General features: G+C 49.4%; 1 protein-coding gene across 1 annotated transcript in view; it reads left to right on the plus strand.

The window, feature by feature from the left end:
• The window catches only part of LOC147697160 (ATP-binding cassette sub-family C member 5-like), a 2,119,944-nt gene that overhangs the window by 336,686 nt on the left and 1,764,470 nt on the right, over positions 1 to 18,788 (plus strand). The gene's annotated exons all lie outside the window — the stretch shown is intronic.

Raw genomic sequence — 18,788 nt, forward strand, 5'->3', positions numbered from 1 at the left:
CAAGCCAGAGTGTTCATGAGACTAATAGGCATGATGGCATCCTGCAGCTTCATAGTACCATATGCGAGACTGCAAATGCATCCATTACAGGAATGTCTAACACAACAGTGGAACCAGGCTCAAGGTCAACTAACAGACCTGGTGTTGGTAGGTAGCCGCGCACATCGCTCTCTGCAGTGGTGGAACACCAAAAACTTGACAAAAGGGCGGCAGTTCCTCGAACCTGTTTCACAACTAGTGCTCACAGCAAATGGATCTCTCTCAGGATGGGGAGCCCATGTCCTACATCATACAACTCAAGGACAACGGAACAGTCAACATAAATTGTTCCATATCAACCATCTAGAGCTGCTAGCACTATTCTTAGCACTTAAAACATTTCAAGTACAACTACAAAACAAAGCTGTCTTAATCCGGACGGACAACATGACAGCCATGTATTATATACAAAAACAGGGGGGACACGCTCTCTACAACTGTCCCAGCTCGCACAGAACATTTGGAGATGGGCCATTCCATGAAACATATATCTGTTGGCAGAGCACCTTCCAGGAGTTCACAATCAGATAGCAGATCTGTTGAGTCGGCAGACACAACAAATTCACGAATGGGAACTACATCCGCAGGTTCTTCAACCATTCTTCCACAAGTGGGGTCATCCAGACATAGATCTGTTCGCCACACACGAAAATGCAAAATGCCCAACCTCCGCTGCCAGGTTTCCGCACCCGCTGTCCAAGGGCAATGCGATATGGATGAACTTGTCAAGCAGATTTGCGTACCTTTTTCTGCCTCTACCGCTAATACCATTAGTAGTACGCAAGCTCAGACAACAGTCTCTCAAATTAATCCTGATAGCTCCCACATGGGCACGCCAACCATGGTACACCACACTGCTAGAACTAACTCTCTTTCAAACCACTGCAACGGATACAGGGGACCTCCGCTAGGGGAGACACTGCTGCACAATCAAAGCTAAGTGTACAATCTGCAGCTCATATGCCTCGAACGGAAAATGCTACTTACCAGTATGCATCTGTTCTTGGCATGTAGAGCTGCAGAGTTGTACACGCCCTCCCGCCTCCCCAGGACCTGTATCCGTTCCAGTTTTATTTTACTTAGATGCACATGCATGGACATCCTTTTCTTTACTTCAACTAACTCCCTAATTTCCCATCATGGCGAAAAACAATCTAAGGATGGAGCCGATGCCCATGCACACTATCATTCAAGTGAGGAGTCACCTATCTCGTGACTACAAAGACTTCTTCCAAGATGACAACAACATGCAATCATCCGAGCCCAACACCAGGTGGCGATCTAATGCTAAGTGTACAACTCTGCAGCTCTACATGCCAAGAACAGATGCATACTGGTAATTAGCATTTTCCTTTCTCTGTGCTGGTGGTACCTGTGAATTTGAGATTTACGGCCACATGCATCATTGCACCCATTTGCGATTCCTAAATTGCGAAAATTAAGGAATCGCAATTTAGAAATCGCAAACTGCAATGCATGAACAATTCGCATTTATTTTTGCGATTCGGTATTTTTCCTTAATTGCGAGTAAGGAAAACCCTTCCCATTGATTCCTATGGGCCAAAAAGCCCATAGGAATGAATGGGAAGGCATTCACATTTTGTGATTTTCAAATTCGAATCGCAAAATGTAAATGCAATTTCAAGGGTGCATGGGGGGTCCAAAGAACCCTTCCCTGCACCCCTGAAATGTAATTTAAATGGGGGGGGGAACATCGCAGGAGCAGGAGCTCCAAACGTACCTTGGGGGCAGCGGACACTCTTACCAGCCACTCGCCACCTCTGGGGACCCCACGCTGCAGTTCTCTCCCGCCGCAGTTGTCCAGCGCAGCAGGAGGACGCCGCTGGGAGACTACAGCTCCCAGAGTGCTCGGCGAGCACTTCCGCCTGCCAGCGCGCCCGGAGGCGCTTGAAAGGGAGAGGGTTCCTTCAGAGGAGCGGGGGAAACATCGCAGGAGCAGGAGCTCCAAACCTACCTTGGGGGCAGCAGACACTTTTACCAGTCACTCGCCACCTCTGGGGACCCCACGCTGCAGTTCTCTCCCGCCGCAGTTGTCCAGCGCCACAGGAGGACGCCGCGGGGAGACTACAGCTCCCAGAGTGCTCGGCGAGCAGCACTTCTGCCTGCCAGCGCGCCCGGAGGCGCTTGAAAGGGAGAAGGTTCCATCACAGGAGCGGGGGAAACATCGCAGGAGCAGGAGCTCCAAACCTACCTTGGGGGCAGCGGACACTCTTACCAGCCACTCGCCACCTCTGGGGACCCCACGCTGCAGTTCTCTCCCGCCGCAGTTGTCCAGCGCAGCAAGAGGACGCCGCGGGGAGACTACAGCTCCCAGAGTGCTCGGCGAGCACTTCCGCCTGCCAGCGCGCCCGGAGGCGCTTGAAAGGGAGAAGGTTCCATCAGAGGAGCGGGGGAAACATCGCAGGAGCAGGAGCTCCAAACCTACCTTTGGGGCAGCAGACACTCTTACCAGCCCCTCGCCACCTCTGGGGACCCCACGCTGCAGTTCTCTCCCGCCGCAGTTGTCCAGCGCAGCAGGAGGACGCCGCGGGGAGACTACAGCTCCCAGAGTGCTCAGCGAGCACTTCCGCCTGCCAGCGCGCCCGAAGGTGCTTGAAAGGGAGAAGGTTCCATCAGAGGAGCGGGGGAAACATCGCAGGAGAAGGAGCTCCAAACGTATCTTGGGGGCAGCGGACACTCTTTCCAGCCACTCGCCACCTCTGGGGACCCCACGCTGCAGTTGTCTCCTGCCGCAGTTGTCCAGCGCAGCAGAAGGACGCCGCGGGGAGACTACAGCTCCCAGAGTGCTCAGCGAGCACTTCCGCCTGCCAGCGCGCCCGGAGGTGCTTGAAAGGGAGAAGGTTCCATCAGAGGAGCGGGGGAAACATCGCAGGAGAAGGAGCTCCAAACGTACGTTGGGGGCAGCGGACACTCTTTCCAGCCACTCGCCACCTCTGGGGACCCCACGCTGCAGTTGTCTCCTGCCGCAGTTGTCCAGCGCAGCAGAAGGACGCCGCGGGGAGACTACAGCTCCCAGAGTGCTCGGCGAGCACTTCCGCCTGCCAGTGCACCCGGAGGCGCTTGAAAGGGAGAAGGTTTCTTCCACGACGCGGGACGCGCGTGGGCGAAGCCTGGACAAAGGGCAGGCCCTCCGTGGCCCTCAGAGGCTGGAGGAGGCTGGGATGGGCCACCCCCCTTACATCTAGGGTGGATGCTGATGCAGCCCATGCTACTAACTAAAGGTACTGTGAACATTGATATTAAATCCCTTGGCCCCACATGCTTTGGAAATAGTGACCTAGCGCCCGATTCACAGAATTAACTTAAGACTAAATCCTAAATTTACTACTTTTTGGTATTCACAGAATGCACTTACTACTTTCTGGATTCACAGAGTGAACTTACTACTTTCTAGATTCACAGAATGAATTTACTACTTTCGGTATTCACAGAATAGATTTAAGACTACTAACTTTACGTCCGCACTCGGGCCGTAAATTCCGGCCCGGAGGTGGAGTCTCCGGCTTGGGGGCGGAGCTTACGGCCCGGGGGTGGAGCTTCCGGGCCAGAGACGGAGGTAGTAAGTGCATTCTGTGAATACCAAATAATAGTATGTTTAGGATTTAGTCTTAAGTTCATTCATTGAATCGGGCCCCTAGTGTGAAATTTAAAGAAGTGAATACTGGCCTAGTGAGAACTTTTCCCATACCCACCACTGAATTGGTAAACCTCTGTAAAGAATGAGTAACTTAGGTAAAAGGTCAGAAATTTCCATGCCACGCCCAAACACTAGGCTGCAAGCAGCCATGCCACAGCCTCTACCTACCCTAACAGCTATAGATAAGATGCAACAAAAAACTATAGGTGATTGAAAATACTGAGAGAAGGCTATCTCTTACACCCACTTTATGTATTTAAGATCTAGGAGGAGATTGCTTAGACATTGTAACAGATGCCCCCAACTCAAGCTCTTATTTAACATCATCCTATGTTGAGCTTCCTTGCACACAGGCCCCCATAGAGACCCCCATAGTGGTTGAAGATACCCCCATAGATCTGATTCGTCCCCCGGGTTTGGAAATCCCCACAACAAGTAATTCATGCCCCAGAAGGAAAAAAGAAAGTTTACCAAAAAAGAAAATGGGGGAAAAAAACCATAACCAACCATAATCTTGTGACTCCAACAAATAACATGCCGCAACTGACACCAGGCATACCTTGTTGGGTCACCAATATGGTGGCTGACCTGCAGGCATGTCTGGAACAGACCATCGTTACCCACATCAAACCACTGGTCTCTAAAATAGACAAATTAGTTCCATCCTAAATAATAGGGGGGCAGCGACGGTAAAGTCTGTTAACTCTATAGGCAACCCAGCTCTGTCCGAGCAGGGCGGGATACCAAAAAAGAATCCACAGAGGGATAAGGTGGCACCAATATCAAACCCCCTAACAACAAATATAAATGTAGGAACAGCCTATCTATCACTAAGTTCCCACCCCCCCTCGGCCGACAATCACCATCAATGGACAGACCCATCAGGGAGGTGGAAACTCTAACTCCAACAAAGACAAAACGGGCCCCAAACCCAAAGAGGGAAAAAATGAGACTAAAAGTAGTTTGCCTAATACCAGAAATGCACCAATCAAAGCCGGTCCCGCCCAACTGCCGACCATTAACCTCCCCCCGGAAGCCCTGCCCTTCGTGGTAGTACTCACAGGAGTCCCGCCCCTAGGCAAAGGAAGAAGAGAAAATCCCCTTGATTTAAAAAATAAGTGCATACAATGGCTAAACGCAAACAGACCATTACCCCCGCAAATATCAGGGAAATACTTGCTGTCAGAAGAGGGGAGTGGATTGGGAAGGGCCCAAAAACCGTGGCAGGAGATATTATAGTAGTCAATTTCAGAGATACCTCTGTGGTGGATTATATTTGCAATGCCCCTTCGGGCCGCTCACACACCCAAATATATCCACTTCCTCTGTCTTTTTTTTTATCCCACCCCACCCCAGAGACCAGTCTACCCAAATAGGGCTTCTCATGGGAGGGGCCATTATAGCCCACCGAATAGAATGCAACAGTGGCGAGCACCAGGGGAGGGCATTTTCCCACATGATCTTATAAACCCACTTCAAGCCCACTGGAACAGGTTCAGTGTACTGGAAGAGGTGGACTGACTACGACAAGCTGAGAATTTCCCACCTCAACCTGTAAAGGGGAAATCCCTTAAAAGAGCCCATATTGAAAGGAAACATTCTACTCACTACCCCCGGAAAAAGTACGATAGAGGGAAACAGAGAGGAGGGTGATTTAGAGCAGCAGGGGGGGACCCAGTTTGTAGATTATGAGGCACTGAGGAAAGATATGTGGGACGCACCCAGCTCAGAGGGAATGCAAGAGACAAACTCGGATAATGTAACTGTCCCAAATGGCATAACGACAATTGAGGGAAACAGGATAGTCTATCCACCCGGGGTGGGGACAAACATGTCAGATTGGCAGGACGTACTTAAAATCGTATCCTGGAATATAGCAGGATTTGCTTCCAAATACGAGGTCCAGGAATGGAGACAATATATCACCAGGTTTCATGTCATATGTCTACAGGAGACCTGGATGATTGACGCTAATCACTTCACCATGGAGGGGTTTAAGTGTTTTCCAGTCCCTGCCCTAAGGTCTTCCTCAGGGAGAGCGGTGGGGGGCTACTAATATATGTACATCTCCGTATAGACGGGGTATGGTCTAACTACAATTGGAAATCGCACAATATGCAGGCGATAGGCCTTCGCTCCAAAGGGATAAACATCATACTGGTAAACTGGTATAATGCTGTTGGTGCAAATGGCAGGGGAAGTGTAATAAAAGAACTAGACTCCCGCCTAAATGCCCAGCTATTGGTGGCAGAGGTAACAGTTGTCCCGCGTGTCGTCCTTGTGGGGAACTTTAATTGCCATCTTTGTGGGAACTTGAGACCACTAAATAAGGACTGGGACCGGTGCACAGTGGAGAAAGGGCCACACTTTGTACACTCTCCAGACGGGGGGGAAATAGATAAGGTGATGAAAAGGCATGATCTGGTCCATACAATGGATATGGTCAAAATTGGCAGCGAAGGGAAACCAAGTCCAACCTTCAAGGGTAGAGGATGTCATTCTTATATAGACTTTATAATGGTTTCCACTACATTTAAATCTTGGGTTAGTAGGGTGACAATCGAAAACAGCATATTTAGTGACCATAACCCTTTAGCGGTGGAGATAAAATGCTTAAAAGTTAAGAACACACCACCGGGAGTAGATAGAAAGGATAGTAGACCAAGGGAGGAGGCTCAGATGGTCCGAAATAGATGGGGAAAAGTTTTATAAAAGTCTAATAACCACAGGGTCAGATGCAATAAATGTATGCCTTGACCTAAATAATGAGGGAGTGGCGGTAGTGACGGCATTCGAAGAGATGGCTCATCTCATTGACGGACTCCTGAAGATCACCAGAACTAGGGTACCAACTATAACACCTAGATGGTTTGATAAAGAATGCTCAAAGGTACATAAAGATCTGAAATTTAGCCTAAAACAGCGCCCCAGAGATAACACTCAAATAGCCCAATGCAGATTGACGTATAAAAAGACGCTAAAAATTCAAAAAGTCAGTCTTCAAAGACGAGCCTGGGAGGATTTAAGGGAGGCGGCAGAAAGACAAGACATGTCTGAGTTTTGGAAAATTATAAATAAACCGTGTTCCCAGGACTCAAACGTACCACAAATCCTGAACACCATCCTATCAGAGCAGTGGCAGGCCCATTTTCAGAACCTGTATAATCATACAGGCGAAACAAACTATGATGAAGGACAGAGGCCAAAATCAATTGCACGGCTAGAGATCACCCTGGCTGAAGTAGAATGGGCAATCCTGGGGCTCACCAAAAACAAAGCGCCCTGCCCAGATGGCATACCCTCCGACCTCTACCTTAGCAAAGTGGAACTGTGGGCTCCTATTCTTACGAGGGTCTTGAACGCACCAGTAGAGGCGGGACTGCCGCGCTCTTGGTCCTCGGCAACCATCGTTCCAATCTTTACAAAAGGGAATCGGGATGACCCCCAATGCTATCGTCCGATATCCCTGATCGAAGTCACGGCGAAGGTGTTGGGTCGTGTCATTCTAAAACGCCTGACAGATTGGGCTGATAGTAACCAGCAAATAACAGACATCCAATATAGGTTCAGGGAGGGAAGGTCAACTACGGACCAGTGCCTGAACCTTACCTCCTGATCGCTAAGTACACCACAGCGAACAAGAGGGCGGTCTATTTAGGGTTCATGGACCTCTCCGCGGCGTTTGACCATGTGAATAGGGAGAAACTATAGTCCCTGATGATAGGCCTAGGGGTGGAACAAGATCTAGTTGATACTTTAAAGGCCCTACATTGGAACACATCTGCGACTGTCCGCTATAACCAAGAAGGAATTAAGACCTCACCATTCCCATGTACGAGCGGAGTAAGGCAGGGCTGTATTTTAGCCCCATTTTTGTTCTCACTGTACATTAACAACTTGGACAGGGAACTATGTAAACTTGGAGTGGATTCCCCCCAAATAGGTTCTCGCCCAATTCCCGTCCTGCTCTACGCGGAAGACGCAGTGTTGTTAGCCCGAACACCGCTGGGGCTGCAGAGGTTGATTGACGGATTCGCAAGTTTTTTGGCCATACTGGATCTGTCAGCAAACCTAGACAAGTCATATGTCATGTTAGCGGGGGAAAGACCAAACAAGAAATCTGCTTACAAGATAGGCTCCCATAAAATGGGCCTGGTCCAGTCCTTTTCCTACCTAGGCGTACTATTTGATGGGCTTTTAAAGTTCAAATCCCTGGTGGACAAACACGCCGCAAAATTGGTGGCCTTGTCAGGGGCTATAATGGGCTATGGGAGGAGACTGGGTAGATGGTCCCCGGAGCAAGCAATGAACCTGTACAGATCAATATTGTGAGAAGTTGGCCTGATATATAATGTTCACTATTCTAGTGAGCACTTTGTATCAGTCCAAACAACCCTTATTGATGATTGGTTGTAAGTCAACCTTATAGACCAGCTATCCTAGTAGCATGGATACGAGCAGTCTTCGGGCTAAACTCTAGAGGGCGTGTTAAGCCAGCTGTTATACCATCACATATACCCCTTGAACACCAAGTGAAAGGACACCACACAAGTGTTATGAAAATAAACAGTGTATTTATTTAGATCACAACAGCCCTGTACTCTTTATGAGGACAGGGTACTAAGCACACAACAAAACTCTTACGAAAATACTTTAAGTTGCACAATTTACACAAATGCCCGAGGGGCACGAAAAACCATATACTACAAAAGTGGAATGCGAAATTACTAGCAGGTAAGTACTGGACTAATAGGCTATGGAATCGCTAGGACTGGACTACTGAACCTTCAGATTACTAGCAGGAGGCCTAGGGGCCTCGGGTGCAGAGTGTGCACTCTCACGCGGGATGCGGGACAAAGTCTATGGATGCTAGAATTTACAAAGTTAGTGTTCTCGGGCGAACCCGACTAGGTAGAGCTGAAACGAAAAAGGATCTGGACCCTTGGATAGTGAGGCTATGCTGGGGCACCAAAATGCCGAAGTTACCTAGCCATGGGGCTGCGGATGCATAGGTCTGGAAAGACGTCGGGAATCCTCGTTGCAGTCTATGGAGCATACAAGAAGAAGTTGCTGGCAGGCGACCAGTGAAGAAGTTCGAAGTGATCCAAGCCTGGATCGTAGATGGAAGACACCTGTAAGCAGAGGGGACCAAGTTCTGAATCACTAGCCAGTGATTAGATGGGCACCAGGATGGCACCGGATGGAGTCACCTCGACTAGGTGAGTGGGCGACGCTGGGCTCTGCAGTCTCACGGACCAGGAGGTGTTGTCTGCAACCAGGATGGAGGTGCAAGCTGTCCCACGATGGTTGCTGCTGTCGACGTCGCTGGACCCAGGATTGGGGCAACAAGTCTTGGCAAATTCAAGCCCACGCGGTGGACTCAAAATAGCGTCTGGAGTGGACCAGGAGGGTCCGGGGTGTTCCTCTTTTGGAAGGGAGCAAGTGCCAGTCTGGAGCAACCAGACTAGCAGTGGCGATGTCGTAGGTCGTCGTCGGGAAGGCCACAAGCCAGCGGGCTAGTAGCCAGACAACGTGGTGAGCAGCAAAAAGCAGAAGGGCCCCACGTAGATCTGGTGGATGCTGGGGGGCTGAACTTCGATGCTGGGGCTGCTCAGGGTTGGGGCTTCTCGGACCCCAAAGCACTCACACGAGGATCCCTCGGCGGTCGTGCTGGGCAAGAGTCATGCAGTCTTGAAGATGGCCGGTCCCTTGAGGTCTCGTCGCACCCATGGATCTCAGCTGAGCTGTAGACGTAGGTAGAGGTCAGAGGTGCCAGGGAAGCCGGGTCTTGCCTTGCTGGTCAGTCGGATTCCGGAGGAAGGACGTGCAGCAAACCGCAGTGTTCTTGGATGGTGCCTGCGGGTGCAGGGTGACTATTCCTTAGCCACAAGGGAGAAATCTTGAGAAGAAGTCGAGAGTTCCTTTCGTAGAAAGTAGTTTCAGGATTCAAAGATGATCTAATTTGGAAGGGGGCCAGCTCCTATCTTTATACTAGGAAAAGGGGGTGGCACGCGACTAGGTCCTGCCCATGGGTGGGACCAGGAAGGGGGGTGGTTACACGCCTCTCCCATGCCGGGCTTTCCCCAGCTCAGGGGCTGGTGTGCCCCTGGAACAGGTTCTAGCCGGCAGATGCATAGTGAGCACCGGGGTGCCACTTGCAGTCACCTTCCTCTAAAGCCCTGCCTACCCAGGATACACAAAACCCTGTCTGGGATGGTGCTAGCACCGCCCCTGACAGGAAAGCCTTTGTCCAGGCTCCCCTCGCTGGAAGGACTCCCAGCTGCAGGGGGTCAGACTTGTGTCTGTGGTGGCAGCATCCATTTTGTGATGCTGAGGCTCGAGTTAACTTTAACCGGGGTTCACAGTTACATACATGTCGTGTCCCTCTAGAAGGGTGGAATGCTAACCCCGTCGCCAGAATTGGCGAGGGGTTAGTATTCCAATTCGTATGACACCTTACTCGACATGTTTTGATAAAGCGATACCAAAGATAGCATATAACCGCGAGGATTATAATGCACTGAAGAGTATATGGTATGCGTTATCATGGAACAGCTATTAGGACTTGGTTCCGCAAGCTGCAAGCGGGCTCAGCTCATGCCAGAGCACCATCTCACACGATTCCAAGCACTCTGCCTTTAGGATTGTCAAACTGTAACACAAGAAAGGTTTTGGATCCTACGTCTACCCAGCCCGGATCTCAACAACAAAGTAAACAGAGCAGAGTGGCTGGATAGGAAGAGTTTGTATCATAAATTTGGGTCACGCAGTCAATGTGTACTACGTAGCCAAGGTCTTCTATACCAAAAACAAATTTATTTAATTTTTATCTGGTTTTTCAGATTTTTCAAAAATGCATGGGCAAACCAAAGACTGTCACGACAGTGAATACATGAATACAATATTTACATTTATACACACGTACCAATATACATTATTTACAGAGTGAAGGAAACACAATTAAATAAAGACAATTGTAAATGACACACCAAAACAGCAATAACGTGATTCAATATTCAGACATTAGTTGCATTTATGTGCAGTTAGAAAATTCATACAGAAAACAAGGGTACAGCCAGTCCGTGGAGATGTAAAACCAAAGGACAGGCGGGGACGGATGGATTAGTACACCTGCCTGCCTGACAGCACTGTGGTTCAATGTTTATATTGGGTTGCACCGTTAGGGTCCCAGATGGTATATTATTTCTTTTCCTAGGTGCACCCTTTTGAATAACCACAGGGTGAGAGTGTCGACGCGTTTCGAACCGGATTAGTGACGGTTCTCTTCAGGACGGGGACTGGGATCAATAAATCTGCACGTGGCAAAGAATATGCCGTGGTGTCAGTAAATCGCCAGAGATAGAGAGATTTCTGTAGTTAGCCGGTCGGTTCGTTTATGATATGTTGTCCGCCGCGCGGTACAAACACGATAGAGTGGGGCCGCTTACATGTTGGTTATTTTTCTTTGTGCAAGCTGAGTAAGTGGCTTGTAAGACGTGTAGCGTCTGATGTCCAAGAATCAATTCGGAACTGGTATCCGAATGAGCCGGGACTTTTTTAAGGAGGATTCAATCACTCGGAAACTCTTAACCTGCAACACGCACAGTCTTTAGGATTGTCAAGGCCTGCCATAGGAGTGACTGATAGGAATCTGTGTGTCCATTTTAGGGTTAGATATAGGTATACTATATCTAAGGCAAAGGGTGATTACACCACCTTGCCCCAGCTGTCGTGCAGCCAGTTGTGTCAGATTTAGACGGCCAGCCAGGGGTGTCATAATACATGCTGCAGCCCCTGGTAGGCCCTGAGTTACAGGGTCTGATAAGGTGGCCCAGTACCAATTGGATATGTACCTAAGGTACAGGGAATCCATTTTACAGAGAGAGCAGTAGGCCTGGGGTCCTGATTGGCAGGGTCCCAGGCGAACTAAGTCGGAAAACCAGCAAAACACCAGGCAAAAAGTTGGGGGCAACCATAGTCAGGAATCCACCTTCCTACACAACCCCCCCCCAACGAAAGGAGATAAGGCTATCCTTGACCAGGTAAGCCTATATTGCCTGAGTGGCCATATGAGGTGGTACATGCACTGGCATGGTTACCCCCTGTATCATGGTCCACTAAGCAATCCCTCACCCTAAGGGTATCTGAGGGTCTACACCATAGGGAATCACTACCTGTGGTGTGTTTTGGCAAAGTAAAAGGCAGGTGCTGGGATGGAGTACTGAAGTGAGGCTCCACTAATGTTGGGCTCATCTTCCTCCAATCACTATTCACCCTATATGCCTTTCTTCCCATGACTGAGTTGCTGTGAGCTCTCAGGGTCAACCTCTGGCTACCTAAAGCTGGAGGCTGAGTCCCTCTGTTTGGCTTACTGGAGGGACAGGTCAGGTTTGGGGTTTTTAGGCCCCAGGTTTGGCTGTGACCAGCAGTGTCCAGCTGTGGGAGTTCCCTAACTAAGTTTAAGGGGGATCCCTCAGGAGGGTGTTTTATTTTCACTTGGCTAGGACTACTAGCTTCAGTGATCCTAATCTGTTGATTGGGAATTTCTTTTAGACAGGTGGCCCTTTGGGGTCCACCACTGGCCTCCCTGACCTCTACAGCCCTGGGCTGACTGAGGCAGGGTAGAGAGGTACAGGCTACCTGCTCCAGACTGGATCCCACCTGGGAAGGGTCCACTGCCGTCAGGGGCTCTGCCAGGCTAGGCCTGACTACCTCTGGGGCAGTTCCTTCACCAGGGGTAGAGTCAGATTCCTGAGGAGGCTGGCTCTCACCTAGTGTCTGGGAGGGGGAAGACTTTTCTTCCTCCTCAATGCTCTCAGTTTGGGTGGAGTGATCCATTGTTTCAGGCTTCACAACCCCACTATCTGTTTGAGTAGAGGCTGAGACCATTACAGCCTTACCAACCTTTTCAGGAAGGCACTCAGTTTGTGTTTGGGCTGTGACTGTCACAGCCCTCCTATCCTGTTCTGGAAAGTCTGTCTGAGCCTGGGCAGTGGCTACCACTGCCCTTCCAACCTTTTCAGGAACGACTGGTGCTTGGACTGGGGCTGTAGCTATTACTGCCCCACTAACCTTTCTGGGTAGGCCTATCATCCTGGAGTGGGTTTCTTGCTCCACCTCAGCCCATGCTGAGAGTTCCAGGTCATTCCCCAGTAAGCAATCTACAGGTAGGGTGTCTGTCACTGCCACTCTCATGGGCCCTGTGACATTACCCCAGCTGAGCTCGACTACTGCCATGGGATGCCTTCTTTTCACTCCATGAACGTCTGTCACCTGATAAATGAAACCAGGGGTCAGTTGAGCAGAGGGGACCAGATGGTCAATCACCATGGTGATGCTAGCCCCTGTGTCTCTGTATGCCTCAACTTTCTGACCATTGATAAGGGGCTCTTGTCTATACTTCCCCAAAATGTGGGTACCAGTAGTGAAGTTGGCAAACCCCATGCCAGTCTCACAGACACGAGTTGTGTCAGGGGCTCTGGCTAGGCCATAATCCACCTGGTTTCCCAAAGTAATGCCCACCACATTCTTGGGGGCACTCCCACCACCTGGGGGATTACCACTAGTGGTAACATGAGGTCTGGGAGTATTACCTGGGGGTATGTTCTCCTTATTGTTGTTGGCCTTTGGGCAACTGCTGTCACTTTTATAATGGCCTACCTGTTTGCAGGTATGACAATAAGGTTTCTTTTGGGTTTTGGGAGAGGTTTGGGACCCACCCTTTTCAGAGGAATTTTGGGGCCCTGTGGTATGATCACAAGATTTATTCCCACCCTTCTCTTGAGGCTTGGTTGATTCCTTCTTTTGGTCACCACCCTGGTTCTTAGGCCTGACCCTGGTTCTGACCCATTTGTCTGCCCTCTTACCCAATTCTTGTGGAGAGGTCAGATCAGAGTCTACCAGGTGCTGGTGTAATAACTGGTTCTGACAATTACTTAAGATTTGCTCTCTCATAATTAGATTGTACAATCCTTTAAAATCAGTAACCTTACTTTCCAGTAGTCAGCCTTCAAAAGCCTTAGTGGCACAATCAACAAAGTCAGACCAATCCTGAGACTGAGTTTTCTGGGTATCCCTGAACAGCAACCTGTACTGCTCAGTGGTTAGGCCAAACCCATCTATCAGTGTACTTTTCAGGACTTGGTAATTGTTAGCATCCTCAGCTCTAGTAGTGAGGAGCTTATCTCTACCTTTACCTTCAAAGGAGAGCCACAAGACAGCTGCCCACTGACTCTGGGGGACGCACTGGGCAGTGCAGGCCCTCTCCAAAGCAGTTATCCATTTGTGGATGTCATCCCCTTGTTTAAAGGGGGGCACTATCTTACTCAGGTGTCTAGTGTCTAAACTCCTGTCTTTTTCTCTTGGGAGAATGCTGCCACCAGTGAGATCTAACCCACTTAACTTTTGCTCTCTAGCAAAGGCAAGCCTCTCTTTGGCCAGGGCAAGTTCTTCCCTTTCAATCCTTAGATTGGCTTCCCTCATCTTAGCTTCATGCTCCCTTCTCTTAGGAGATGGCATCCCTCTATGAGAAGAGGTCTGAGAGCCATTGGTTCGAATGGATCTGTTAGAGCCTCTGGATAGAGACCTAACTTGTCCATTCCCAGTGTTAAGTCTGCCTGAGAGTGGCCCTGGGGGTCCCCCAAATCCATTCCCATGCCTACTTATGTTGGTCCTAGTGAGTCTACTGACTTCTACCTGACCTTTGTCTGCCTCATCCTCTGATAACTCCTCTTCCTCCTCCTCCTCAGCATCATCTGCTGCCTGGAGGTGGCGGTCAGGGTCACCAGTGGTTCCCTCTAAGGGGGGCATATTCCCATCTGGATGAGAAGGATCTGTGTTGACAGCCTTCCTTGCATCATAAGTCTCTAAGAGACCAATCAGAAAAGGAATGGTAGAGTTAGAACCCTGTTTTAGCTTCCTGGATGTACAGATTTGTCTCATCTCCTGGAAGCTAAGAGCAGCATATCTGGAAGGGACCTGTGGAGGGTCCACAACCACAAGAGGGGTCTCTGAAGACTCTCCGTGGTTAGACATGCTTCTAGTGTGGTGTAAGTGATGCACCTACCCACACTATTTGTTTGCCTACTGATCCCTTGCTAAAAGTTGTAGTCAAGGTGTGCTATGCCTTGTTAAACCACAACAGCTGGTTCAGTAGAACTCAGAGTATTCTAAGCTAAGTTATATGTACCTTAAATACTTATGTGATCTTTCACAATGATATTCTTAGGATACGTGTGGTAAAACAACAGCAAGCTCAAATCCCAACCACTGCTCACCAATGTGAGAAGTTGGCCTGATATATAATGTTCACTATTCTAGTGAGCACTTTGTATCAGTCCAAACAACCCTTATTGATGATTGGTTGTAAGCCAACCTTATAGACCAGCTATCCTAGTAGCATGGATACGAGCAGTCTTCGGGCTAAACTCTAGAGGGCGTGTTAAGCCAGCTGTTATACCATCACATATACCCCTTGAACACCAAGTTAAAGGACACCACACAAGTGTTATGAAAATAAACAGTGTATTTATTTAGATCACAACAGCCCTGTACTCTTTATGAGGACAGGGTACTAAGCACACAACAAAACTCTTACGAAAATACTTTAAGTTGCACAATTTACACAAATGCCCGAGGGGCACGAAAAACCATATACTACAAAAGTGGAATGCGAAATTACTAGCAGGTAAGTACTGGACTAATAGGCTTTGGAATCGCTAGGACTGGACTACTGAACCTTCAGATTACTAGCAGGAGGCCTAGGGGCCTCGGGTGCAGAGTGTGCACTCTCACGCAGGATGCGGGACAAAGTCTATGGATGCTAGAATTTACAAAGTTAGTGTTCTCGGGCGAACCCGACTAGGTAGAGCTGAAACGAAAAAGGATCTGGACCCTTGGATAGTGAGGCTATGCTGGGGCACCGAAATGCCGAAGTTACCTAGCCCAGGGGCTGCGGATGCATAGGTCTGGAAAGACGTTGGGAATCCTCGTTGCAGTCTATGGAGCCTAAAAGAAGAAGTTGCTGGCAGGCGACCAGTGAAGAAGTTTGAAGTGATCCAAGCCTGGATCGAAGATGGAAGACACCTGTAAGCAGAGGGGACCAAGTTCTGAATCACTAGCCAGTGATTAGATGGGCACCAGGATGGCACCGGATGGAGTCACCTCGACCAGGTGAGTGGGCGACGCTGGGCTCTGCAGTCTCACGGACCAGGAGGCGTTGTCGGCGACCAGGATGGAGGTGCGAGCTGTCCCACGATGGTTGCTGCTGTCGACGTCGCTGGACCCAGGATTGGGGCAACAAGTCTTGGCAAATTCAAGCCCACGCGGTGGACTCAAAATGGCGTCTGGAGTGGACCAGGAGGGTCCGGGGTGTTCCTCTTTTGGAAGGAAGCAAGGGCCAGTCTGGAGCAACCAGACTAGCAGTGGTGATGTTGTTGGTCATCGTCGGGAAGGCCACAAGCCAGCGGGCTAGTAGCCAGACAACGCGGTGAGCAGCAAAAAGCAGAAGGGCCCCACGCAGATCTGGTGGATGCTGGAGGGCTGAACTTCGGTGCTGGAGCTGCTCAGGGTTGGGGCTTCTCGGACCCTAAAGCACTCACACGAGGATCCCTCGGCGGTCGTGCTGGGCAAGAGTCGTGCAGTCTTGAAGATGGCCGGTCCCTCGAGGTCTCGTCGCACCCACGGATCTCAGCTGAGCTGTAGACATAGGTAGAGGTCAGTGGTGCCAGGGAAGCCGGGTCTTGTCGTGCTGGTCAGTCGGATTCCGGAGGAAGGACGTGCAGCAAACCGCAGTGTTCTTGGATGGTGCCTGCGGTTGCAGGGTGACTACTCCTTAGCCACAAGGGAGAAATCTTGAGAAGAAGTCGAGAGTTCCTTTCGTAGAAAGTAGTTTCAGGATTCAAAGATGATCTAATTTGGAAGGGGGCCCGCTCCTTTCTTTATACTAGGAAAAGGGGCTGGCACGCGACTAGGTCCTGCCCATGGGTGGGACCAGGAAGGGGGTTGGTTACACCCCTCTCCCATGCCGGGCTTTCCCCAGCTCAGGGGCTGGTGTGCCCCTGGAACTGGTTCTAGCCGGCAGATGCATAGTGAGCACCGGGGTGCCACTTGCAGTCACCTTCCTCTAAAGCCCTGCCTACCCAGGATACACAAAACCCTGTCTGGGATGGTGCTAGCACCGCCCCTGACAGGAAAGCCTTTGTCCAGGCTCCCCTCGCTGGAAGGACTCCCAGCTGCAGGGGGTCAGACTTGTGTCTGTGGTGGCAGCATCCATTTTGTGATGCTGAGGCTCGAGTTAACTTTAACCGGGGTTCACAGTTACATACATGTCGTGTCCCTCTAGAAGGGTGGAATGCTAACCCCGTCGCCAGAATTGGCGAGGGGTTAGTATTCCAATTTGTATGACACCTTACTCGACATGTTTTGATAAAGCGATACCAAAGATAGCATATAACCGCGAGGATTATAATGCACTTAAGAGTATATGGTATGCGTTATCATGGAACAGCTATTAGGACTTGGTTCCGCAAGCTGCAAACGGGCTCAGCTCATGCCAGAGCACCATCTCACACGATTCCAAGCACTCTGCCTTTAGGATTGTCAAGGCCTGCCATAGGAGTGACTGATAGGAATCTGCGTGTCCATTTTAGGGTTAGATATAGGTATACTATATCTAAAGCAAATGGTGATTACACCACCTTGTCCCAGCTGTCGTGCAGCCAGTTGTGTCAGATTTAGATGGCCAGCCAGGGGTGGCATAATACATGCTGCAGCCCCTGGTAGGCCCTGGGTACACCTATGCCCTGAGTTACAGGGTCTGATAAGGTGGCCCAGTACCAATTGGATATGTACCTAAGGTACATGGAATCTATTTTACAGAGAGAGCAGTAGGCCTGGGGTCCTGATTGGCAGGGTCCTAGGCCAACTAAGTCGGAAAACCAGCAAAACACCAGGCAAAAGTTGGGGGCAGCCATAGTCAGGTATCCACCTTCCTACAAATATGCTGTGCCAAAGCAGCCTATGGCTCGGAGGTCTGGGGTTTTGTAAACACACACCAAGTCCAGGCAGAAGAAAATACGTTTTTAGAAGGATCCTAAAAGTACCGAAAAGTACCTCATCTTACATCATACATGAGGAACTGGGAGAACCCTATATTACAGATCGAATTAAGGTCAGGCCGCTCCGGCCTGGGTCAAAATTTGGTTCAATCCCGAGGCCGGTTTGAGCAAGCAAATTATTAAAGACTGTCTGAACCGCGATAAAGGGAGTTCCATCCCCTGGTTAAAGTATGTTAAAGACACCTTAGAAGCAATTGGCTGCAAGAACTTTCACACCGCGCCTGCAGCCCTTATCGCCTAGAATAAGACAATGGTCAAGAGACTTTTTGGTGAATGGACACTAATGTGCAGGGCGGCCACAGAAGAGCGCAAACCCACGGTCGCGTCTTACAGATTACTGAAAACTGAAAGTGGAATGGAACCCTATTTATCAGTGATCCACATTGCACAAGACAGATTTTACATGACCCGTTTTAGGTTGAATATGTTGCACCATCTACTGTCTGTTCCCTCTGGTTTTAATTTATCGGTAGAGCAGAAGGGTACCTGCGGCTGCGACAATAGGTCTCCGCAGGATACCCTTCACTTTGTACTATTATGCTCATTTTACTCATATCCCAGGCGTAAGTTCCTTGTGGGAATCTTGAAACAAGCCAAATTCAAACATGCCAAGACAGCCCTATTGTTTTTGCAGAAGGCCACAGATCCCAATACACTGTCTTGTACAACGAGTTTTATCAGGGTGGCAATGAGACTAAGGAACACGAGAGCGAAAAGTGACTGTAATACGTTGTAAATAGAGACTGGTTAACAGGAAATTTCTGATATGAATGTAATGGTTTTTTAATCTTTTTAACGTGGTTTTTAAAGGTTTTTAATGTACTTTTATGGTATCTTTTGAAGTGCCAAATAAAGATATTTGATACTGATAAAAATTTTTAAATGCAATTTACACACACACATGCCCCAAGGGCACGTGTGTGTGTAACTTAAAACTTTCAAAAATGCAATTTGTGCATATTTGAAAGTTTTCG

Source organism: Lissotriton vulgaris, chromosome 8 (genome assembly GCF_964263255.1).
Source record: "Lissotriton vulgaris chromosome 8, aLisVul1.2, whole genome shotgun sequence".
Taxonomy (NCBI): Eukaryota; Metazoa; Chordata; class Amphibia; order Caudata; family Salamandridae; genus Lissotriton; species Lissotriton vulgaris.